Genomic DNA, 26,206 nt, shown 5'->3' on the forward strand with positions numbered 1-26,206 from the left:
CCCATATCCAGGTCAACAGGCAGCTTACCAGGTCTTGCTCTCATTAGGTAAGCCGGGGTACAGTTGGTAGAACCTACAGGGATGTGGTTGTATAGGTCCACCAGATCAGGCAGTTTCTCAGGCCACAGACTGCGTTCTTCCAGGGGCAATGTTTTCAAAAGGTCTATCACCACCTGGTTCATTTTCTCACAGAGTCCATTGGTTTGTGGATGATAGGGTGTTGTTCTTATCTTCCGGCAGCCATACAGAGTGCAGAACTCCTGGAAGACCTCCGCTTCAAAGGCAGGTCCCTGGTCCGTCAGCACCTGCTCTGGGTATCCGTGTGGACGGCAGAAGTGCTGCTGGAAGGCTCTAGCTGCTGTTTGAGCCGTTAAGTCCTTGACGGGGACGACAACCAAGAACTGGGAGTAGTGATCCACGATGGTTAACGCATAGACGTAGCCACTTCTGCTGGGGGTCAGTTTTACATGATCCAAGGCTACCAGTTCCAACGGCTGCTTGGTGACGATGGACTGCAGGGGAGTCTTCTGGCTAGCACGGTCCTTCCTTCTTAGGTTGCATGGGCCACAGTCTCTGCACCACCTCTCGATGGTTCCTCTCATGCTTACCCAATGGAACCGCCCGCGCAGCAGGAACTCCAGCTTCTTCCATCCGAAGTGCCCAGCTCCGTTGTGGTATGCCTCCAGTACCATAGCCGCGTCTCTTCTTGGCACCACTACTTGCCAGATCAGTTCATGCGTCCGGGAGTTAACCATTCTGCGGCACAACTTCCCCTTGTAAAGGAACAGTCGACTCTTCTCAACCCACAGTTGCTTGGCCTCCTCCGGAGCGTCTGGGTCAAGGCGGGCATCTGGCTGAGTCAGCATCTCCTTCACCAGTCGGACGGCGGGGTCACTGTCTTGCGTTTCCGCCCAGTTGTAATGAGGTAAGGGGTTGAACGTAGCAGATTGCTTACCCCTTACACGGTGGGAATACTGGATAGTCCCATGACGGTGGAACGCGGGGAGTTCAACTTCTTCCAGTTCCTCTGGATCTTCCCCTACGTCCGGTAGGTTTGGCATTCTGGACAAGGCATCCGCGTTGGTATTGGAGCGTCCTGCCCGGTATTTGATCGTGAACTCATAGTTGGACAGGCGGGCCATCCATCTCTGCTCCAGGGCACCGAGTCTTGCAGTGTCCAGATGTGTCAACGGGTTGTTATCCGTGTACACGGTGAACCGGGAAGAGGCGAGGTAGTGCTTAAAGCGTTCGGTGACTGCCCACACCACTGCCAGGAACTCTAGCTTGAATGAGCTGTAATTCTCAGGGTTTCTTTCGGTGGGTCGCAGTTTTCGGCTGGCGTAAGCAATTACCCGTTCTTTCCCCTGCTGGATCTGGGACAGTACGGCTCCTAGCCCGATGTTACTTGCGTCGGTGTAGAGGATAAAGGGCTGGCTGTAATAAGGGTACGCCAGGATTTCATCCCCCGTGAGGGCCATCTTCAGCTGGCGGAAGGACTCTTCTTCCAGCTTCTCCCATTTGAAGGGCGGCTTCTGGTTCTTGGCCTTCCTGGACTGACCTATCAGGAGGTCCTGCATAGGAGCTGCCTTTTTGGTGAAACCTGGAATGAATCTTCGGTAGTAGCCTACCAACCCGAGGAACTGCCGCACTTCCTTTACGCTGGAGGGGCTTGGCCATTCCTTAATTGCGGTGATCTTATCAGGGTCGGGAGCCACTCCGTCAGCACTCACCACGTGTTCCAGGTACTGCACCTTTGGTTTCAGGAGGGGACACTTGGAGGGTTTCACCTTTAGGCCGTAGTTTGCCAGGGCTTCGAACACTTCTGCCAGGTGTTTCAGGTGGTCCTCGTAGGTCTTGGAGTAGACGATGACATCGTCCAGGTATAACAGGACCGTCTCGAAGTTTCGGTGTCCCAGACAGCATTCCATCAATCGTTGGAAGGTTCCTGGTGCGTTGCAGAGTCCGAACGGCATGCAGGTAAACTCGCTAAGTCCCATCGGGGTGGTGAATGCGGTCTTCTCCCGGTCCGCCTCTGCTACAGGAACCTGCCAGTACCCGCTAGTGAGATCCAAAGTGGAGAAGAAGTTAGCAGATTTTAAAGCAGCCAAAGACTCCTCTATCCTTGGTAAGGGGTACGCATCCTTGTGTGTGATACGGTTGATTTTCCGGTAATCTACACACATTCTCATGGTGTTGTCCTTCTTTTTAACCAAGACTAGTGGAGCTGCCCAGGGGCTACAGCTATCCCTGATTACTCCAGCCTCCTTCATGTCTCTAAGCATCCCCTTGGCGTGTTGGTAGTGTGCAGGGGGTACGGGTCGGTATCTCTCCTTTATGGGAGGATGGTCTCCCGTGGGGATGTGGTGTTCTACCCCCTTTACTCGCCCGAAGTCTAACGGGTGTTTACTAAACACTCTCTCGTACTCTTGAACCACCCGATAGACTCCCTGTTTCTGATGTGAGGGAGTGGAGTCAGTTCCCAAATGTAGTTGCTGACACCAGTCCTCCATTGGTTTCTTAGAGCCGTTACCTTCCTCTAGGTGAGATGGAGGCAAGGGTTCCACTGACTGTACAGAATTTTGGTCGATGGTATACAATTTGGCTAGCGTGGCATACCGGGGCAGGTATACTTCCCTCTTCCCGATATTTATTATGCGAACGGGCACCCTCCCATGGCGTACATCAACCACCCCCCGTGCCGTCAAAATGGTGGGCCTACTGTCTGAGTAGACTGGTTCTACCATTGCCTGGTAATCTCTACCTCTCAGACCAATAGCTGCCCGGCACCAAATCATCATTTCACTTTTCGGGGGCATGGCAATAGGGAAAGGGTCACACATTCTCACGCTTCCTATCTCACCACCGGAGAGTTCCACCTGTTGCCACCGCATCAGTGCCCAGATCTCTTTTTGGAGCACTCGCTGCTGGCCGGAGCTGGCGTTCTTGGCAACCTGCTGTAAAATGAAAATCACCTCTGCAAGACAATTTTCAATCACATTAGTTCCTAGAGTTATTTTTGGGTGACTCTCATGTTTGTCAATATCTACAATGATCAGTCCCTGTGCTGCCAGTTCGACTCTACCGATTTTAATGGTCATCTCTTTAAATCCGATCTGTGGCACGGGCTGACCATTGCTGGCAATGATACTCAAATCGTCGTCAGGGTAGCGGGTTATATCCGAGTCATTCCAGTACTGCTTGAAGAGCACGTACGGGATGGTGGTGACCTGTGACCCGGTGTCAAGTAGGGCACTCATAGGAATGCCATCCAGTACCACAGGCAAGACTGGACGTCCTCCCACGTATTTGTCACGCCAGTTCGATGGGCCTGGTGATCTTATTCCTGGGGGTTGGCCCTCTACCCCAGGTTGTGCCAGTTTAAAGCACAGTACCTTGCCATATGTCCGGGTTGATTGCAGCGGCGGCAGATGGGTTGTCCGTCCTCGTTGTATCGGTCGCTGGGTCTTCCTCTGGCCGGTGGGGTCCTCCTTGGTCGACGCCACGGGCTGTCCTCCGGTCCGGATGCCAGCTGAATCTTCCCTGGAGCAGAAACCTGTAAAGACTGCACAGTTCGGGTTAGCGCAGCAACGCTTTTAGCTAGCTCTTGGACCTGATGGTGCAGGTCTGGAGCCGGGTCATTGTTCAAAGCCTGCGCGTCAGCTCCCACAGGCCCTGCCGACATGGGCGCCGCCTCCTGGTGGTAAGCGGTAGTAGGGCGCCTGTGGGTCACCACGCCACCCGGTGCCGGTTCTCGGAGCACCCGGATGGCTCTGTCCTTGAACTGTGCAAAGTCCAGATGAGGATCCTGTAAGGCCATTGCCCGCAACTGAGTTCGGTGGGCATTGCAATATAGTCCCTCTATAAATTGTTCGGTCAACAGCCTGTCCTCGTTTCCCACGCCGTCAGGGTCGGTCTGCTTAATGGCTCTCAGGGCCTCTTGTAGGTTTAGTGCATAGTCCCTTATATTCTCATGTGCTCGCTGTTTGCACCCGTAGAATCTAAGCTTAATCTCGGCTGAGGTGCGGGTATCAAAGGTGTCCTTCAGCCGGGTTAATATCCCTGCGACAGTCCTCCTCCCAGGTGGCCAGGACCTTACCTCCCTTTGGGCTGCCCCGGTTAGTTGGGCCACCAGGATGCTCACTTTTTGCTCTTCTGTGAGGGGGTACACCTGGAAGAGGCTATCCAGCTTTTCTCTAAAGTCATTCAGGGTATGTGACTCCCCTGAGTACTGGGGTAGCCAGGCTGCCCCCGGGATATAGGGCATGGTGAAAGGCATGACCGCAGCAGCGGCGGCGCTGGCGGTGGCTGTGGCAGTGAAGCTCTCCTCCGTATCCGACATCCTCCTCCCCCCTAGTGGACCGTGGCCTACCTTGCGATGATCCTCTTCCGTAGGCCGCGGCTCCGCAGTGGATCGTCAGGGTTGAGGACCTTCCGTCGCGCTCCTGTGACGTCGGCGTCTGCTGGGCTCCTTCCAGGACCTTACGCAACGTCCGGACGTGAGGCGGAGCTTCAGTTCTCGCGCGCTTTCGGAGTCCACGCCCCTCTTCTTCCCGCGCGGCGTCTTCAAGATGGCGTCCAACGGCGGGAAAACTCCACGGATGGCGGGAAGAAGGCAGAAGATGGCGACGGATGGCGGGAAAACTTCACGGATGGCGGGAAGAAGGCAGAAGATGGCGCCGGATGGCGGGAATCTTCACCACAGGTAAGTTTAACAGTCTTCTTTCAGGCACGCAGTACCCGGTGGTTGCGGGCACGGAATCCTGCCGACTACGCCAAAAGTTGACGCGCCCCTGGGCCTGAGTCGCGCAGCGTTGCGCACGCGGGAGCCTACCCGGAGCCGGATCTGATAGGGGTAGTAGTCTCGTGGCGGTGACCCGGTCCGTGCCCAGGGAGTCAAGCTGAGTGGCAGAGTTTAGCAGAAGATGGTACGGTGTTCGACTACGCCACCCATTGAATGCGGCTATGAGGCCGCCGCTGCAGGGCAGACCGCTGAAGCCGGTGGTACAATTGTGCAGCGTAGATGGTATAACCCCCAACGGGAGGGGTATGGCCTCAGGGCAGCCGACGTGTTTGAAGGGGGTAGCAGAATAGCATGCAGGTAGCAGGAACCACTCAGAGACGGTGCGGTGTAGTTCAGGATCTTTACTGATGACAAAGGTAGACCCTCCCGGAGTACTGGCTAGCGGTCGGGGCCTGGTCAGTCCGTGAGCAGATGGGATCTCCCCTGGCCAGGCGGAGTTGTAGGCCTCCCCAACTAATTGTACTCTTCTGGCTACCTTGCTAGAGGCGGGTAAAAGTAGCCCACGTCCCTGAGTGTACCGTGTGGTGCTCACCCGTATGGCCGGTGACTCGGAGCCTTCTGGCAGCTTCCGCTCCACGACGGCGGTGCTGGTCCCTTGCGTGTGACCGTGCCTTCGGGTTTCTTGGCCAGAGGACCTGAAATCCCCTGCCGGTCGGTTTCTGCTGCTGGGTAAGGATTAGTCCCCACAGCCTCGGACTCCGGGTCCGGTGAGAACTCTTCAATCAGGGCGAGCTCTACAGCTTCCAGCCCCTGATTCCTTTTAGCACTGCTCCCACTGAGCTCCTGATCTTTCTTTCCTATAGCTGCTCCTCTCCAGACCAGACTATGTCTCTGTCTGGGACTCTTCTTCTTCTCTTTCTCTCCTCACTAACCCTGCCTCAGCCCCAGTTTATATAGGAGAAGTTCTTCCCCTCCCAGGACTGGGCAGGAGGTGTGGCATGCATAGGATTCCTGACCAGGAGACCTCCCACCTGCTCTCAGACGTAATATTGCTATCACTGTGGAAACCAGACCCCTGGGGTGCCACACTTACAGTTCGCAAACAGTGTCCAGATAATAGTTCATAAAGTTTTCACACAGTGCGCAGATATATAGTGTATGTAGTTCTCAGACAATGTCCATATAAAGCTGGGACCTCCACCCATAAAGCTGAGACCTCTACCAATACACGTGGGACCTCAACCTGCAAAACTGGGATCTCTATCTACACTGCTGGGACCTCCAACTACACTGCTAGGCTCTCCACTTACACATTTGGGACTTTCACCAACACAGCTGGGACATCCACCTACACAGATGGAACATCAACCGTTAAAGCTGGGATCTCCACCTACAAAGCTAGAACCTCTACCTACCCTGCTGGTACATCCACCTATACAGGTGGGACCTCAACCTACCAAGCTGGGATCTCCAATAACAGAACTGGGACCTCTATTTACACAGCTGCGACCTCCACTTACACAGCTGGGACCTTAATCTACACAGTTGGGAACTCCACCTACACAGTTAGACCTCCACCCACAAAGCTGGTACCTACACATACATTGCTGGGAACTCCATCTACACTGCTGGGACATCCACCTACACAGCTGGGACCTCCACCAACACAGCTGGGACCTCCACCAACACAGCTGGAACATCCACCTACACAGATGGAACATCAACCTTTAAAGCTGGGACCTCCACCTACAAAGCTAGAACCTCTACCTACCCTACTGGGACATCCATCTATACAGGTGGGACCTCAACCTACAAAGCTGGGATCTCTACTTACACAACTGGGACCACCAGCAACAGAGCTAGATCCTCTATATACTGTAGATTGAGAAGAGTAGGGGTCCTAGGATGGGGGCTTGAGGGACTCCCAAGAGTTTGGGGGCAGGATGAGGAGGTAGTGTGGGAGTGGGATACGCTAAATGTGCGGTTGGAAAGGTTTGAGGAGATCCAGGATAGGACAAGGTTTTTGACTCCAAATGAAGAGAGGATCTGTAGTAGGAGGCAGTGGTCAACTGTGCCGAAAGCATAGGACAGGTCAAGAAGAAGGAGTACAGAGAATTGTCTGTTAGCTTTGGCTGTAAGTAAGTCATTGGTGATTTTGGTAAGGGCAATTTCGGTGGAATGGTGGGGGCGGAAGCCGGATTGTCGGTTGTCAAAGAGAGAGTTAGATGAGAAGTGAGAGGAAAGTTCAGCATGGACATGTTGCTCGAGGAGTTTGGAAGCAAATGGGAGCAACGATATGGGGCGGTAGCTGGACAAGATGGTTGGGTCGAGGGATGGCTTTTTGAGGATGGGCGTGATTGTGGCATGTTTGAAGGCAGCGGGGATGGTACTAGAAGTTAGTGATAGGTTGAAGAGATGGGTTAGGGATGGGATGAGTGTGGAGGGTGAGGTTGGGGAGGAGGTGGGATGGGATGGGGTCGAGTGCACATGTGGTGAGGTGTGATTTGGAGAGGAGACGAGTAAGGTCTCCTTCCGTGATGTTGGGAACGGAGGTTATAGGGGAAGGGCAATGGTGTGGAAAACAAAGGGGTTGCGATGGTTGGACAGTAAAGACTTACCTTGTTTGGTCAATCTTGTTGTCTTGTTTACTGAATAAGTCCAAAGGATGAAGTAAGTGACAAGAGTTTTGATGCTGCTGACTGGCGAGTGTCAGTGGGGATGTTGAAATCGCCCATGATGATTGTGGGAAAGTCAGCAGAAAGAAAGTAAAGAAGCCAGGTGGAGAATTGGTCAATAAAGGCAGTGACCGAGCCTGGAGGTCGGTATATGACAGCCACTTGGAGGTTGGAGGGAGAGTAAATGCGGACAGAGGGGACTTCAAGAGAAGGGAGAATAAGGGAGGGTAGAGGTGGGATAGGGCTAAAGGTGCAGTTGGTAGAAAGGAGAAGACCCATTCCTCCACCATGTCTGTTACCAGGGCGAGGATTGTGAGTGAAGTGGAGGCCACCGTAATAGCACAGCAGGGGAGGCAGTGTCGGAGGGTGTCAGCCATGTCTCTATAATGCCCAGGAAGGAGAGATTGTGAGCGGTAAAGAGGTCGTGGACAAAGTGGCTGCAGACAGAGCGGGCGTTCCAGAGTGCTCCAGAGAGAGGGAACAGGGAGGTGGGCGTCTGGGGCACAGGTTTTACGTAGGAGAGGTTGCAGTAGTTTGCAGTTGGTTGGAAGCGATAGGAGGGGGAATTGGTGGAGGGTGTAAGCTGTGGGGGTCCAGGATTGGGAGATATGTCACCAGCAGTGAGGAGAAGCAGAGAGAGGGAGAGCAGGTGGGAGAAGGAGAGTGGCCAGCTTGTTTTGTGTTTTGGTAGGATTGATCTGAGGTTGAGGAGCAGGTCGGCAGATGAGGTCAGGTGGGGGAGGTAAGAGGGAAGGAGAGATGATGATTTGTTTAGAGGGTGCTGGGGTTTGGGGATAGCGAAGGAGAGTAAGGATTAGTGGTGCAAAGACATTAGGGCATATGTAAGCATAATGAATGTTAAGTGTGAATGAGAAAGAGAAACTAAGTACAATTAGTAAATAGTTACTCCTACCTCATACTCCTGGGACCTCCACCTACACAGCTGGGACTTCCACCTACACAGCTGGGACCTCCACCTACACAGCAGGGACCCCCACCTACACAGTTGGACCCTCCATTCTGTACCAATGCGCCACACTATATCTATTCAGGGGATTTGGAACTCTGTATCAGAAAAACAACTGCGTTTCACAACTTTACAATCCAAAGTCAAAAACTCTCTGTAGATAAGAGAGCTGTTATTGCGCAGATATTTTCCCACTGATATTTCTGCACAATACCCGGTGCAACAAGGACCTCGCTATCAGATCTCACTTGTTGGTGTAGCAGAGATAAGAGATGAACTTTGTGACTGTGTCCTACATGATCTTGCAACCAATCCTGGCAATATTAATGATATTTTATAGGACATGGCTTTTTTATAAGTGTCATCCTGTATATGTTGATCATAAGATTGAGAGACCCTCTTTCTGGGCAATTAAAGCATTAAGGGAAAATATGCAGACTACTTTTTCTTGATAGATTTAAAAAACACGTTTACTATTCTGAACTTATAAGCAAATATTAAAAGAAAAACATAGGGTTCTTTTAAAGGGCCAGTAGTATTTTCGTTATTTATTTTAAATATGAAATCTATCTGCAGATCTCCGCCAGGAGGACAGTAATTTCCTGGATCCGAGTCAGATGTGATTACGGTAAAACATGCTGAGTAGTGACCTCTCCACATATATAAGATGTTTATTGTCTAAATTAATTCCCCAAATATAAAGTCAATCCCAGGAAACGTCAGATATAAATGGATTCTCGAGGTGTCTCCAGCGTCACAACTTCCTCGCTGTTTCTAGCTTGTAATTGTCGCCGTTTCCTGTTTGTAGGTTGAAGTTACAATAAATCTCCTGTTGTTTATACTTTGTTACATTGTTACAGTCACTACCTGCATCTGTCTGCGAATAAACCTTATGTCATCAGTCAGGGGGAGGCAATGTCCTGGAAATATACAGCAGTCACAGTGCCCCCATAATAACTGCGACATCCACAGTGCCCCCATAATAACAGTGATATCCACAGTGCTCCCATAATAACAGCGATATCCACAGTGCCCCCATAATAACAGTGACATCCACAGTGCCCCCATAATAACAGCGATATCCACAGTGCTCCCATAATAACAGTGACATCCACAGTGCCCCCATAATAACAGTGACATCCACAGTGCCCCCATAATAACAGTGACATCCACAGTGCTCCCATAATAACAGTGACATCCACAGTGCTCCCATAATAACAGTGATATCCACAGTGCTCCCATAATAACAGTGATATCCACAGTGCCCCCATAATAACAGTGACATCCACAGTGCTCCCATAATAACAGTGACATCCACAGTGCTCCCATAATAACAGTGATATCCACAGTGCTCCATAATAACAGTGATATCCACAGTGCCCCCATAATAACAGTGATATCCACAGTGCTCCCATAATAACAGTGATATCCACAGTGCTCCCATAATAACAGCGATATCCACAGTGCCCCCATAATAACAGTGACATCCACAGTGCCCCCATAATAACAGCGATATCCACAGTGCTCCCATAATAACAGTGACATCCACAGTGCCCCCATAATAACAGTGACATCCACAGTGCCCCCATAATAACAGCGATATCCACAGTGCTCCCATAATAACAGTGACATCCACAGTGCTCCCATAATAACAGTGACATCCACAGTGCCCCCATAATAACAGCGATATCCACAGTGCCCCCATAATAACAGCGACATCCACAGTGCCCCCATAATAACAGCGATATCCACAGTGCTCCCATAATAACAGTGACATCCACAGTGCTCCCATAATAACAGCGATATCCACAGTGCTCCCATAATAACAGTGATATCCACAGTGCTCCCATAATAACAGTGACATCCACAGTGCCCCCATAATAACAGTGACATCCACAGTGCTCCCATAATAACAGTGATATACACAGTGCCCCCATAATAACAGTGACATCCACAGTGCCCCCATAATAAAAGTGACATCCACAGTGCTCCCATAATAAGTGATATCCACAGTGCTCCCATAATAACAGTGACATCCACAGTGCTCCCATAATAACAGTGATATCCACAGTGCTCCCATAATAACAGTGATATCCACAGTGCCCCCATAATAACAGCGACATCCACAGTGCCCCCATAATAACAGTGATATCCACAGTGCCCCCATAATAACAGCGACATCCACAGTGCTCCCATAATAACAGCGATATCCACAGTGCCCCCATAATAACAGTGATATCCACAGTGCTCCCATAATAACAGTGATATCCACAGTGCTCCCATAATAACAGCGACATCCACAGTGCCCCCATAATAACAGCGACATCCACAGTGCTCCCATAATAACAGTGATATCCACAGTGCCCCCATAATAACAGTGATATCCACAGTGCCCCCATAATAACTGCGACATCCACAGTGCCCCCATAATAACAGCGACATCCACAGTGCTCCCATAATAACAGCGATATCCACAGTGCCCCCATAATAACAGTGACATCCACAGTGCTCCCATAATAACAGTGACATCCACAGTGCTCCCATAATAACAGTGATATCCACAATGCCCCCATAATAACAGTGATATCCACAGTGCCCCCATAATAACAGTGACATCCACAGTGCTCCCATAATAACTGCGACATCCACAGTGCCCCCATAATAACAGCGACATCCACAGTGCTCCCATAATAACAGTGATATCCACAGTGCCCCCATAATAACAGTGATATCCACAGTGCCCCCATAATAACAGTGACATCCACAGTGCCCCCATAATAACAGCGACATCCACAGTGCTTCCATAATAACAGCGATATCCACAGTGCCCCCATAATAACAGTGACATCCACAGTGCCCCCATAATAACAGCGATATCCACAGTGCCCCCATAATAACAGTAATATCCACAGTGCTCCCATAATAACAGTGATATCCACAGTGCTCCCATAATAACAATGATATCCACAGTGCCCCCATAATAACAGAGACATCCACAGTGCCCCCATAATAACAGCGACATCCACAGTGCTGCCATAATAACAGCGATATCCACAGTGCCCCCATAATAACAGTGACATCCACAGTGCCCCCATAATAACAGCGATATCCACAGTGCTCCCATAATAACAGTGATATCCACAGTGCCCCCATAATAACAGTGATATCCACAGTGCCCCCATAATAACAGTGACATCCACAGTGCTCCCATAATAACAGTGACATCCACAGTGCTCCCATAATAACAGTGACATCCACAGTGCCCCCATAATAACAGTGACATCCACAGTGCTCCCATAATAACAGAGACATCCACAGTGCCCCCATAATAACAGAGACATCCACAGTGCCCCCATAATAACAGACATCCACAGTGCCCCCATAATAACAGCGATATCCACAGTGCTCCCATAATAACAGTGATATCCACAGTGCTCCCATAATAACAGTGACATCCACAGTGTCCCCATAATAACAGTGATATCCACAGTGCCCCCATAATAACAGTGACATCCACAGTGCTTCCATAATAACAGTGACATCCACAGTGCCCCCATAATAACAGTGACATCCACAGTGCCCCCATAATAACAGTGATATCCACAGTGCTCCCATAATAACAGTGATATCCACAGTGCTCCCATAATAACAGTGATATCCACAGTGCTCCCATAATAACAGTGATATCCACAGTGCTCCCATAATAACAGTGACATCCACAGTGTCCCCATAATAACAGTGATATCCACAGTGCCCCCATAATAACAGCGATATCCACAGTGCTCCCATAATAACAGTGATATCCACAGTGCCCCCATAATAACAGTGATATCCACAGTGCCCCCATAATAACAGTGACATCCACAGTGCTCCCATAATAACAGTGACATCCACAGTGCTCCCATAATAACAGAGACATCCACAGTGCCCCATAATAACAGTGATATCCACAGTGCTCCCATAATAACAGTGATATCCACAGTGCCCCCATAATAACAGAGACATCCACAGTGCCCCCATAATAACAGCGACATCCACAGTGCTCCCATAATAACAGTGATATCCACAGTGCTCCCATAACAGTGATATCCACAGTGCTCCCATAATAACAGTGACATCCACAGTGCTCCCATAATAACAGCGATATCCACAGTGCTCCCATAATAACAGCGATATCCACAGTGCCCCCATAATAACAGTGACATCCACAGTGCCCCCATAATAACAGTGACATCCACAGTGTCCCCATAATAACAGAGATATCCACAGTGCTCCCATAATAACAGTGATATCCACAGTGCTCCCATAATAACAGTGATATCCACAGTGCTCCCATAACAGTGATATCCACAGTGCTCCCATAATAACAGTGATATCCACAGTGCTCCCATAACAGTGATATCCACAGTGCCCCCATAATAACAGTGATATCCACAGTGCCCCCATAATAACAGTGACATCCACAGTGTCCCCATAATAACAGAGATATCCACAGTGCTCCCATAATAACAGTGATATCCACAGTGCTCCCATAACAGTGATATCCACAGTGCTCCCATAATAACAGCGATATCCACAGTGCTCCCATAATAACAGTGATATCCACAGTGCCCCCATAATAACAGTGACATCCACAGTGTCCCCATAATAACAGTGATATCCACAGTGCTCCCATAACAGTGATATCCACAGTGCCCCCATAATAACAGTGACATCCACAGTGTCCCCATAATAACAGTGATATCCACAGTGCTCCCATAATAACAGTGATATCCACAGTGCTCCCATAATAACAGTGACATCCACAGTGCTCCCATAATAACAGCGATATCCACAGTGCTCCCATAATAACAGTGATTTCCACAGTGCTCCCATAATAACAGTGATATCCACAGTGCCCCCATAATAACAGTGATATCCACAGTGCTCCCATAATAACAATGATATCCACAGTGCCCCCATAATAACAGTGATATCCACAGTGCTCCCATAATAACAATGATATCCACAGTGCTCCCATAATAACAATGATATCCACAGTGCTCCCATAATAACAGTGATATCCACAGTGCCCCCATAATAACAGTGATATCCACAGTGCCCCCATAATAACAGTGACATCCACAGTGCTCCCATAATAACAGCGAAATCCACAGTGCCCCCATAATAACAGTGATATCCACAGTGCCCCCATAATAACAGTGATATCCACAGTGCTCCCATAATAACAGCGATATCCACAGTGCTCCCATAATAACAGTGATATCCACAGTGCTCCCATAATAACAGTGACGTCCACAGTGCCCCCATAATAACAGTGACATCCACAGTGCTCCCATAATAACAGCGATATCCACAGTGCCCCCATAATAACAGTGACATCCACAGTGCTCCCATAATAACAGTGATATCCACAGTGCTCCCATAATAACAGTGACGTCCACAGTGCCCCCATAATAACAGTGACGTCCACAGTGCCCCCATAATAACAGTGACATCCACAGTGCTCCCATAATAACAGTGATATCCACAGTGCTCCCATAATAACAGTGACATCCACAGTGCCCCCATAATAACAGCGACATCCACAGTGCCCCCATAATAACAGTGATATCCACAGTGCTCCCATAACAGTGATATCCACAGTGCCCCCATAATAACAGTGATATCCACAGTGCTCCCATAATAACAGTGACATCCACAGTGCTCCCATAATAACAGCGACATCCACAGTGCCCCCATAATAACAGTGACATCCACAGTGCTCCCATAATAACAGTGATATCCACAGTGCTCCCATAATAACAGTGATATCCACAGTGCCCCCATAATAACAGTGACATCCACAGTGCTCCCATAATAACAGCGACATCCACAGTGCCCCCATAATAACAGCGACATCCACAGTGCCCCCATAATAACAGTGATATCCACAGTGCTCCCATAATAACAGTGACATCCACAGTGCCCCCATAATAACAGTGACATCCACAAAGCTCCCATAATAACAGTGATATCCACAGTGCCCCCATAATAACAGTGACATCCACAGTGCCCCCATAATAACAGTGACATCCACAAAGCTCCCATAATAACAGTGATATCCACAGTGCTCCCATAATAACAGTGACATCCACAGTGCCCCCATAATAACAGTGACATCCACAGTGCTCCCATACTAACAGTGATATCCACAGTGCTCCCATAATAACAGTGATATCCACAGTGCTCCCATAATAACAGTGACATCCACAGTGCACCCATAATAACAGTGATATCCACAGTGCCTCCATAATAACAGTGATATCCACAGTGCCTCCATAATAACAGTGATATCCACAGTGCCTCCATAATAACAGTGACATCCACAGTGCTCCCATAATAACAGTGACATCCACAGTGCCCCCATAATAACAGTGACATCCACAGTGCTCCCATAATAACAGTGATATCCACAGTGCCCCCATAATAACAGTGACATCCACAGTGCTCCCATAATAACAGTGACATCCACAGTGCCCCCATAATAACAGTGACATCCACAGTGCTCCCATAATAACAGTGATATCCACAGTGCTCCCATAATAACAGTGATATCCACAGTGCTCCCATAATAACAGTGACATCCATAGTGCCCCCATAATAACAGTGATATCCACAGTGCCCCCATAATAACAGTGACATCCACAGTGCTCCCATAATAACAGTGACATCCACAGTGCCCCCATAATAACAGTGACATCCACAGTGCTCCCATAATAACAGTGATATCCACAGTGCTCCCATAATAACAGTGATATCCACAGTGCTCCCATAATAACAGTGACATCCATAGTGCCCCCATAATAACAGTGATATCCACAGTGCCCCCATAATAACAGTGACATCCACAGTGCTCCCATAATAACAGTGACATCCACAGTGCCCCCATAATAACAGTGATATCCACAGTGCCCCCATAATAACAGTGACATCCACAGTGCTCCCATAATAACAGTGACATCCACAGTGCCCCCATAATAACAGTGACATCCACAGTGCTCCCATAATAACAGTGACATCCACAGTGCTCCCATAATAACAGTGACATCCACAGTGCTCCCATAATAACAGTGATATCCACAGTGCTCCCATAATAACAGTGACATCCACAGTGCTCCCATAATAACAGTGACATCCACAGTGACCCCATAATAACAGTGACATCCACAGTGCTCCCATAATAACAGTGACATCCACAGTGCTCCCATAATAACAGTGACATCCACAGTGACCCCATAATAACAGTGACATCCACAGTGCTCCCATAATAACAGTGATATCCACAGTGCTCCCATAATAACAGTGACATCCACAGTGCTCCCATAATAACAGTGACATCCACAGTGACCCCATAATAACAGTGACATCCACAGTGCTCCCATAATAACAGTGACATCCACAGTGCTTCCATAATAACAGTGACATCCACAGTGCTCCCATAATAACAGCGATATCCACAGTGCTCCCATAATAACAGCGATATCCACAGTGCCCCCATAATAACAGTGACATCCACAGTGCCTCCATAATAACAGTGATATCCACAGTGCTCCCATAATAACAGTGACATCCACAGTGCTCCCATAATAACAGTGATATCCACAGTGCCCCCATAATAACAGTGACATCCACAGTGCTCCCATAATAACAGTGATATCCACAGTGCCCCCATAATAACAGTGACATCCACAGTGCTCCCATAATAACAGTGACATCCACAGTGCTCCCATAATAACAGTGATATCCACAGTGCCCCCATAATAACAGTGATATCCATAGTGCTCCCATAATAACAGTGACATCCACAGTGCTCCCATAATAACAGTGATATCCACAGTGCTCCCATAATAACAGTGATATCCACAGTGCCCCCATAATAACAGTGACATCCACAGTGCTCCCATAATAACAGTGATATCCATAGTGCTCCCATAATAACAGTGACATCCACAGTGCTCCCATAATAACAGTGACATCCACAGTGCCCCCATAATAACAGTGACATCCACAGTGCTCCCATAATAACAGTGACATCCACAGTGCTCCCATAATAACAGTGATATCCACAGTGCTCCCATAATAACAGTGACATCCACAGTGCTCCCATAATAACAGTGACATCCACAGTGCTCCCATAATAACAGTGATATCCACAGTGCCCCCATAATAACAGTGACATCCACAGTGCTCCCATAATAACAGTGACATCCACAGTGCCCCCATAATAACAGTGACATCCACAGTGCTCCCATAATAACAGTGACATCCACAGTGCTCCCATAATAACAGTGACATCCACAGTGCTCCCATAATAACAGTGATATCCACAGTGCCCCCATAATAACAGTGACATCCACAGTGCTCCCATAATAACAGTGACATCCACAGTGCTCCCATAATAACAGTGACATCCACAGTGCTCCCATAATAACAGTGATATCCACAGTGCCCCCATAATAACAGTGACATCCACAGTGCTCCCATAATAACAGTGACATCCACAGTGCTCCCATAATAACAGTGACATCCACAGTGCTGCCATAATAACAGTGATATCCACAGTGCCCCCATAATAACAGTGACATCCACAGTGCTCCCATAATAGCAGTGACATCCACAGTGCTCCCATAATAACAGTGATATCCACAGTGCCTCCATAATAACAGTGATATCCACAGTGCTCCCATAATAACAGTGACATCCACAGTGCTCCCATAATAACAGTGATATCCACAGTGCCCCCATAATAACAGTGACATCCACAGTGCTCCCATAATAGCAGTGACATCCACAGTGCTCCCATAATAACAGTGATATCCACAGTGCCTCCATAATAACAGTGATATCCACAGTGCTCCCATAATAACAGTGACATCCACAGTGCTCCCATAATAACAGTGATATCCACAGTGCCCCCATAATAACAGTGACATCCACAGTGCTCCCATAATAGCAGTGACATCCACAGCGCTCCCATAATAACAGTGATATCCACAGCGCCCCCATAATAACAGTGACATCCACAGCGCTCCCATAATAACAGTGATATCCACAGCGCCCCCATAATAACAGTGACATCCACAGTGCTCCCATAATAACAGTGATATCCACAGCGCCCCCATAATAACAGTGACATCCACAGCGCTCCCATAATAACAGTGATATCCACAGTGCTCCCATAATAACAGTAATATCCACAGTGCTCCCATAATAACAGTGACATCCACAGTGCTCCCATAATAACAGTGACATCCACAGTGCCCTCATAACAGTGACATCCACAGTGTTCCCATAATAACAGTGACATCCACAGTGCCCTCATAACAGTGATATCCACAGTGCTCCCATAATAACAGTGATATCCACAGTGCTCCCATAATAACAGTGATATCCACAGTGCTCCCATAATAACAGTGATATCCACAGTGCTCCCATAATAACAGTAATATCCACAGTGCTCCCATAATAACAGTGACATCCACAGTGCTCCCATAATAACAGTGACATCCACAGTGCCCTCATAACAGTGACATCCACAGTGTTCCCATAATAACAGTGACATCCACAGTGCCCTCATAACAGTGATATCCACAGTGCTCCCATAATAACAGTGATATCCACAGTGCTCCCATAATAACAGTGACATCCACAGTGCTCCCATAATAACAGTGACATCCACAGTGCTCCCATAATAACAGTGACATCCACAGTGCTCCCATAATAACAGTGACATCCACAGTGCTCCCATAATAACAGTGACATCCACAGTGCTCCCATAATAACAGTGACATCCACAGTGCTGCCATAATAACAGTGATATCCACAGTGCCCCCATAATAACAGTGACATCCACAGTGCTCCCATAATAGCAGTGACATCCACAGTGCTCCCATAATAACAGTGATATCCACAGTGCCTCCATAATAACAGTGATATCCACAGTGCTCCCATAATAACAGTGACATCCACAGTGCTCCCATAATAACAGTGATATCCACAGTGCTCCCATAATAACAGTGACATCCACAGTGCTCCCATAATAACAGTGATATCCACAGTGCCCCCATAATAACAGTGACATCCACAGTGCTCCCATAATAGCAGTGACATCCACAGTGCTCCCATAATAACAGTGATATCCACAGTGCCTCCATAATAACAGTGATATCCACAGTGCTCCCATAATAACAGTGACATCCACAGTGCTCCCATAATAACAGTGATATCCACAGTGCCCCCATAATAACAGTGACATCCACAGTGCTCCCATAATAGCAGTGACATCCACAGTGCTCCCATAATAACAGTGATATCCACAGCGCCCCCATAATAACAGTGACATCCACAGCGCTCCCATAATAACAGTGATATCCACAGTGCTCCCATAATAACAGTGATATCCACAGTGCTCCCATAATAACAGTGATATCCACAGTGCCCCCATAATAACAGTGACATCCACAGTGCTCCCATAATAACAGTGACATCCACAGTGCTCCCATAATAACAGTGATATCCACAGTGCCTCCATAATAACAGTGATATCCACAGTGCCCCCATAATAACAGTGATATCCACAGTGCTCCCATAATAACAGTGACATCCACAGTGCTCCCATAATAACAGTGATATCCACAGCGCCCCCATAATAACAGTGACATCCACAGTGCTCCCATAATAACAGTGATATCCACAGTGCTCCCATAATAACAGTGATATCCACAGTGCCCCCATAATAACAGTGACATCCACAGTGCCCCCATAATAACAGTGACATCCACAGTGCTCCCATAATAACAGTGACATCCACAGTGCCCCCATAATAACAGTGATATCCACAGTGCTCCCATAATAACAGTGATATCCACAGTGCTCCCATAATAACAGTGACATCCACAGTGCCCCCATAATAACAGTGACATCCACAGTGCTCCCATAATAACAGTGACATCCACAGTGCTCCCATAATAACAGTGATATCCACAGTGCCCCCATAATAACAGTGACATCCACAGTGCTCCCATAATAACAGTGACATCCACAGTGCCCCCATAATAACAGTGACATCCACAGTGCTCCCATAATAACAGTGACATCCACAGTGCTCCCATAATAACAGTGACATCCACAGTGCCCCCATAATAACAGTGATATCCACAGTGCTCCCATAATAACAATGACATCCACAGTGCTCCCATAATAACAGTGACATCCACAGTGCTCCCATAATAACAGTGACATCCACAGTGCTCCCATAATAACAGTGACATCCACAGTGCTCCCATAATAACAGTGACATCCACAGTGCTCCCATAATAACAGTGACATCCACAGTGCTCCCATAATAACAGTGACATCCACAGTGCCCCCATAATAACAGTGACATCCACAGTGCTCCCATAATAACAGTGACATCCACAGTGCTCCCATAATAACAGTGACATCCACAGTGCCCCCATAATAACAGTGACATCCACAGTGCTCCCATAATAACAGTGACATCCACAGTGCTCCCATAATAACAGTGACATCCACAGTGCTCCCATAATAACAGTGACATCCACAGTGCTCCCATAATAACAGTGACATCCACAGTGCTCCCATAATAACAGTGACATCCACAGTGCTCCCATAATAACAGTGACATCCACAGTGCTCCCATAATAACAGTGACATCCACAGTGCCCCCATAATAACAGTGACATCCACAGTGCTCCCATAATAACAGTGATATCCACAGCGCCCCCATAATAACAGTGACATCCACAGTGCTCCCATAATAACAGTGATATCCACAGTGCTCCCATAATAACAGTGATATCCACAGTGCCCCCATAATAACAGTGACATCCACAGTGCTCCCATAATAACAGTGACATCCACAGTGCTCCCATAATAACAGTGATATCCACAGTGCTCCCATAATAACAGTGACATCCACAGTGCCCCCATAATAACAGTGATATCCACAGTGCCCCCATAATAACAGTGACATCCACAGTGCCCCCATAATAACAGTGATATCCACAGTGCTCCCATAATAACAGTGATATCCACAGTGCCTCCATAATAACAGTGATATCCACAGTGCTCCCATAATAACAGTGACATCCACAGTGCTCCCATAATAACAGTGACATCCACAGTGCTCCCATAATAACAGTGACATCCACAGTGCTCCCATAATAACAGTGATATCCACAGTGCCTCCATAATAACAGTGATATCCACAGTGCTCCCATAATAACAGTGACATCCACAGTGCTCCCATAATAACAGTGACATCCACAGTGCTCCCATAATAACAGTGATATCCACAGTGCTCCCATAATAACAGTGACATCCACAGTGCTCCCATAATAACAGTGATATCCACAGTGCTCCCATAATAACAGTGATATCCACAGTGCCCCCATAATAACAGTGATATCCACAGTGCTCCCATAATAACAGTGACATCCACAGTGCTCCCATAATAACAGTGATATCCACAGCGCCCCCATAATAACAGTGACATCCACAGTGCTCCCATAATAACAGTGATATCCACAGTGCTCCCATAATAACAGTGATATCCACAGTGCCCCCATAATAACAGTGACATCCACAGTGCTCCCATAATAACAGTGACATCCACAGTGCTCCCATAATAACAGTGATATCCACAGTGCTCCCATAATAACAGTGACATCCACAGTGCTCCCATAATAACAGTGATATCCACAGTGCCCCCATAATAACAGTGACATCCACAGTGCCCCCATAATAACAGTGATATCCACAGTGCTCCCATAATAACAGTGACATCCACAGTGCCCCCATAATAACAGTGATATCCACAGTGCCCCCATAATAACAGTGATATCCACAGTGCCCCCATAATAACAGTGATATCCACAGTGCTCCCATAATAACAGTGACATCCACAGTGCCCCCATAATAACAGTGACATCCACAGTGCACCCATAATAACAGTGATATCCACAGTGCTCCCATAATAACAGTGACATCCACAGTGCCCCCATAATAACAGTGATATCCACAGTGCTCCCATAATAACAGTGACATCCACAGTGCTCCCATAATAACAGTGATATCCACAGTGCCCCCATAATAACAGCGACATCCACAGTGCTCCCATAATAACAGTGATATCCACAGTGCTCCCATAATAACAGTGATATCCACAGTGCCCCCATAATAACAGCGACATCCACAGTGCTCCCATAATAACAGTGACATCCACAGTGCCCCCATAATAACAGTGACATCCACAGTGCTTCCATAATAACAGTGATATCCACAGTGCCCCCATAATAACAGCGACATCCACAGTGCTCCCATAATAACAGTGATATCCACAGTGCCCCCATAATAACAGTGATATCCACAGTGCCCCCATAATAACAGCGACATCCACAGTGCTCCCATAATAACAGTGACATCCACAGTGCTCCCATAATAACAGTGACATCCACAGTGCTCCCATAATAACAGTGATATCCACAGTGCCCCCATAATAACAGTGATATCCACAGTGCTCCCATAATAACAGTGACATCCACAGTGCCCCCATAATAACAGTGACATCCACAGTGCCGCCATAATAACAGTGACATCCACAGTGCCCCCATAATAACAGTGACATCCACAGTGCTCCCATAATAACAGTGACATCCACAGTGCTCCCATAATAACAGCGATATCCACAGTGCTCCCATAATAACTGTGACATCCACAGTGCTCCCATAATAACAGTGACATCCACAGTGCTCCCATAATAACAGCGACATCCACAGTGCTCCCATAATAACAGTGACATCCACAGTGCTCCCATAATAACAGTGACATCCACAGTGCTCCCATAATAACAGCGACATCCACAGTGCTCCCATAATAACAGTGACATCCACAGTGCTCCCATAATAACAGTGATATCCACAGTGCTCCCATAATAACAGTGATATCCACAGTGCTCCCATAATAACAGTGATATCCACAGTGCTCCCATAATAACAGTGATATCCACAGTGCTCCCATAATATCAGTGACATCCACAGTGCCCCCATAATAACAGTGATATCCACAGTGCTCCATAATAACAGTGACATCCACAGTGCTCCCATAATAACAGCGATATCCACAGTGCTCCCATAATAACAGTGATATCCACAGTGCTCCCATAATAACAGTGACATCCACAGTGCCCCCATAATAACAGTGACATCCACAGTGCTCCCATAATAACAGCGATATCCACAGTGCTCCCATAATAACAGTGATATCCACAGTGCTCCCATAATAACAGTGATATCCACAGTGCTCCCATAATAACAGTGATATCCACAGTGCTCCCATAATATCAGTGACATCCACAGTGCCCCCATAATAACAGTGATATCCACAGTGCTCCATAATAACAGTGACATCCACAGTGCTCCCATAATAACAGCGATATCCACAGTGCTCCCATAATAACAGTGATATCCACAGTGCTCCCATAATAACAGTGACATCCACAGTGCTCCCATAATAACAGTGACATCCACAGTGCCACCATAATAACAGTGATATCCACAGTGCTCCCATAATAACAGTGATATCCATAGTGCCCACATAATAACAGTGATATCCACAGTGCTCCCATAATAACAGCGATATCCACAGTGCTCCCATAATAACTGTGACATCCACAGTGCTCCCATAATAACAGTGATATCCACAGTGCTCCCATAATAACAGTGATATCCACAGTGCCCCCATAATAACAGTGATATCCACAGTGCTCCCATAATAACAGCGATATCCACAGTGCTCCCATAATAACTGTGACATCCACAGTGCTCCCATAATAACAGTGACATCCACAGTGCTCCCATAATAACAGCGACATCCACAGTGCTCCCATAATAACAGTGACATCCACAGTGCTCCCATAATAACAGTGATATCCACAGTGCTCCCATAATAACAGTGATATCCACAGTGCTCCCATAATAACAGTGATATCCACAGTGCTCCCATAATAACAGTGATATCCACAGTGCTCCCATAATATCAGTGACATCCACAGTGCCCCCATAATAACAGTGATATCCACAGTGCTCCATAATAACAGTGACATCCACAGTGCTCCCATAATAACAGCGATATCCACAGTGCTCCCATAATAACAGTGATATCCACAGTGCTCCCATAATAACAGTGATATCCACAGTGCCCCCATAATAACAGTGACATCCACAGTGCTCCCATAATAACAGTGACATCCACAGTGCTCCCATAATAACAGTGACATCCACAGTGCTCCCATAATAACAGTGACATCCACAGTGCTCCCATAATAACAGTGATATCCACAGTGCTCCCATAATAACAGTGACATCCACAGTGCCCCCATAATAACAGTGATATCCACAGTGCTCCATAATAACAGTGACATCCACAGTGCTCCCATAATAACAGCGATATCCACAGTGCTCCCATAATAACAGTGATATCCACAGTGCTCCCATAATAACAGTGACATCCACAGTGCTCCCATAATAACAGTGACATCCACAGTGCTCCCATAATAACAGTGACATCCACAGTGCCCCCATAATAACAGTGATATCCACAGTGCTCCCATAATAACAGTGATATCCACAGTGCTCCCATAATAACAGTGACATCCACAGTGCTCCCATAATAACAGTGACATCCACAGTGCTCCCATAATAACAGTGATATCCACAGTGCTCCCATAATAACAGTGATATCCACAGTGCTCCCATAATAACAGTGACATCCACAGTGCTCCCATAATAACAGTGACATCCACAGTGCTCCCATAATAACAGTGACATCCACAGTGCTCCCATAATAACAGTGATATCCACAGTGCTCCCATAATAACAGTGACATCCACAGTGCTCCCATAATAACAGTGACATCCACAGTGCTCCCATAATAACAGTGATATCCACAGTGCTCCCATAATAACAGTGACATCCACAGTGCTCCCATAATAACAGTGACATCCACAGTGCCCCCATAATAACAGTGATATCCACAGTGCTCCCATAATAACAGTGACATCCACAGTGCCCCCATAATAACACTGATATCCACAGTGCTCCCATAATAACAGTGACATCCACAGTGCCCCCATAATAACAGTGATATCCACAGTGCTCCCATAATAACAGTGACATCCACAGTGCTCCCATAATAACAGTGACATCCACAGTGCTCCCATAATAACAGTGATATCCACAGTGCTCCCATAATAACAGTGACATCCACAGTGCTCCCATAATAACAGTGACATCCACAGTGCTCCCATAATAACAGTGATATCCACAGTGCTCCCATAATAACAGTGACATCCACAGTGCTCCCATAATAACAGTGACATCCACAGTGCTCCCATAATAACAGTGATATCCACAGTGCTCCCATAATAACAGTGACATCCACAGTGCCCCCATAATAACACTGATATCCACAGTGCTCCCATAATAACAGTGACATCCACAGTGCCCCCATAATAACAGTGATATCCACAGTGCTCCCATAATAACAGTGACATCCACAGTGCCCCCATAATAACAGTGATATCCACAGTGCTCCCATAATAACAGTGATATCCACAGTGCTCCCATAATAACAGTGATATCCACAGTGCTCCCATAATAACAGTGATATCCACAGTGCTCCCATAACAGTGATATCCACAGTGCCCCCATAATAACAGTGATATCCACAGTGCCTCCATAATAACAGTGATATCCACAGTGCACCCATAATAACAGTGACATCCACAGTGCTCCCATAATAACAGTGACATCCACAGTGCCTCCATAATAACAGTGATATCCACAGTGCCCCCATAATAACAGTGACATCCACAGTGCCCCCATAATAACAGTGACATCCACAGTGCCTCCATAATAACAGTGACATCCACAGTGCTCCCATAATAACAGTGACATCCACAGTGCTCCCATAATAACAGTGATATCCACAGTGCTCCCATAATAACAGTGACATCCACAGTGCTCCCATAATAACAGTGATATCCACAGTGCTCCCATAATAACAGTGACATCCACAGTGCCTCCATAATAACAGTGATATCCACAGTGCCCCCATAATAACAGTGACATCCACAGTGCCCCATAATAACAGTGACATCCACAGTGCTCCCATAATAACAGTGATATCCACAGTGCCCCCATAATAACAGTGATATCCACAGTGCCCCATAATAACAGTGACATCCACAGTGCTCCCATAATAACAGTGATATCCACAGTGCCCCATAATAACAGTGACATCCACAGTGCTCCCATAATAACAGTGATATCCACAGTGCCCCCATAATAACAGTGATATCCACAGTGCCCCATAATAACAGTGATATCCACAGTGCTCCCATAATAACAGTGATATCCACAGTGCCCCATAATAACAGTGACATCCACAGTGCTCCCATAATAACAGTGATATCCACAGTGCCTCCATAATAACAGTGATATCCACAGTGCACCCATAATAACAGTGACATCCACAGTGCTCCCATAATAACAGTGACATCCACAGTGCCTCCATAATAACAGTGATATCCACAGTGCCCCCATAATAACAGTGACATCCACAGTGCCCCCATAATAACAGTGACATCCACAGTGCCTCCATAATAACAGTGACATCCACAGTGCTCCCATAATAACAGTGACATCCACAGTGCTCCCATAATAACAGTGATATCCACAGTGCTCCCATAATAACAGTGAC

General features: G+C 47.4%; 1 protein-coding gene across 7 annotated transcripts in view; it reads right to left on the reverse strand.

The window, feature by feature from the left end:
- Positions 1-26,206, reverse strand: part of P2RY2 (purinergic receptor P2Y2) — a 284,868-nt gene that overhangs the window by 5,891 nt on the left and 252,771 nt on the right. Inside the window, exon 1 of one of the 7 annotated variants that reach the window (XM_073661295.1) lies at positions 8,330-8,486. The exons of 5 other annotated variants lie outside the window; for them this stretch is intronic. The gene's annotated coding sequence lies outside the window, so the exon portion shown is untranslated. Of the gene's footprint in view, positions 1-7,359; positions 7,889-8,329; positions 8,487-26,206 lie in introns of those variants that run through there. One more of the 7 variants, XM_073661294.1, reaches the window with a different exon arrangement.

Source organism: Phyllobates terribilis, unplaced genomic scaffold, assembly GCF_046119375.1.
Source record: "Phyllobates terribilis strain yellow unplaced genomic scaffold, ASM4611937v1 Scaffold_2__4_contigs__length_985480577, whole genome shotgun sequence".
Classification (NCBI taxonomy): Eukaryota; Metazoa; Chordata; class Amphibia; order Anura; family Dendrobatidae; genus Phyllobates; species Phyllobates terribilis.